We start from the raw sequence: 1,852 nt of genomic DNA, 5'->3' as shown, positions 1-1,852 counted from the left end.
TAGGCGGAGGGATCTGACAGAGCCCTTATTGTCGTTTTAAGTTTATCCCGCACCTCCTTTTTGGACACCCTCCTCACTCATTTCGTCCACACAGGTTAGATAATTGCCCCCAGTAACAACATTAATGTATATTTAACGTGGCGGTTGAGAAGGTGGGATTTAATTGTTTCATGCTAAGTGTTTTATGTATGCTGAGGGTGTTTGGTGTGTTTTTAAACTGGGTATCCTTGCTAACCTATTGAAGTTAAAGGAGTAAAAGTAGTTCCACTTTGAGAAGCGTCCAAGTTAGGAGGGCGCTAACATTAATGGTGCTTTAAAAAAATGCTATAAGTGTTTCCTTTATGCACTAAGAGTAATGTTTGCTCATTGTTTACACTGATCAAACACTCTGCATACAGGCTTGTATACAGTTTTTGTTACTAACTGGGTGACGCCAGCTAGCATGCTATTAACTGTCTCAGAAAACTGCAAAGAAACTCCTTTTTTAGGTGTGGCATTATAAACTAGGACTAAAAATAAACTGCCAAATTACTGTAATATTTTTGTGTTCATATGGTCTGCATTAGTGGTCATGTCAGTGTTTCTGACTGTGCTTTTAGATTGACCTACACATGATACAGAGGTGGCATGTGAGCCCGTGTTGAGCTGTCCAGGGCTCACAGAACAAACGCAGTCTGGGCTTAGTGAAGAGACAAGTGGCCTTTAGCCAGTCTTCTTTCCTTCCCAGTTTGACAGCCAGATGAGTCACATTAGAGCTGAAGGACAACCCTTTGATATTGGAGACATAGAGACAAGAACATTCTGTTCTGTTTTCAATAATATAGGCTACCATATTTTTGTAACAATAACAGAATGAGCAAGAAATGCACCCCCTCATGCCGAAGACACAAACGCTTTTAATGTTTCACAGGGCTTTTCACATTAAGAGGACATCTTCCATCTGCTCCAAAAAGTCAATTCTGCTCTTATTTTACTTTATTCAGCAACAAACAAGCGCACAATGCAAAGAAAATTATGATATGGTGCTAACAGGCCACTGCATTACTCTGAGAGGTATAATCCCTTCACATTTAGCGTCACACATGCATATGCATTTGTTTTTGCTCGAGTGTGTAATTAATTATTATCAAAGGCAGGGGAGCCCTTTATCCCTCTTACTTTGATCCATCTGCGCGAGAGCCTGACATGTGGAGCTCACAGCATGCATTTTAAATTTTCTGAGGAGGGTGGAATATTTTTCTTTAAATTAAAGTTTGAGCACATTTAAACTGTTATTTTTGATCACTCCGTATTGTATGAGTTGTAATAGAGTCATGTGGGGACGTAAAATCAATTTCGTCTGCTTCGACTTTAATGAGGTATTTAATACCAAGGCACCTTCTGTCTTCTGCTGGTGTCAGTAATACTGGAAAATGATTTATTTGCTGTTAAGACATTTGGGACATCCACAGCTTAAAGCCCTTTTCCCTCGAAATATGAGCGCGAGCAGACAGCACCATTTGAGGAGCTTAGATATCGTTTCGCCACTACAAAAGAAAACCAGTTAACCTTAGAGGTCTTCGAGAAACCCTGCCATTTTCACAATGCACCAGCTGGTCGAAAGAGGCTCATATAGCTATTTATTCTTGCTCTTGGCTGATGGTGCCTTCTGGTCTCCTCCTGTGGCTGTAAGCTTGGCTCACAAGCCCCGAGAACTGAGGGTGAAATTGAAGCTGATGTATGCAGACGTGAGCCTCTAAGATGGACACAACACCTGCCTGGTAGCTGTGAGATCAGCGCCTCTCTAGCACTAACTGCCTCAGACAGCCCCAGCTAGAGATGAGGAGAAAATGCCTGTGTGTGCTTGTGCCTG

The sequence above is a fragment of the Oreochromis niloticus genome, linkage group LG5 (genome assembly GCF_001858045.2).
Source record: "Oreochromis niloticus isolate F11D_XX linkage group LG5, O_niloticus_UMD_NMBU, whole genome shotgun sequence".
Lineage (NCBI taxonomy): Eukaryota > Metazoa > Chordata > Actinopteri > Cichliformes > Cichlidae > Oreochromis > Oreochromis niloticus.
Note: the sequence above shows the minus strand (reverse complement) of the source record.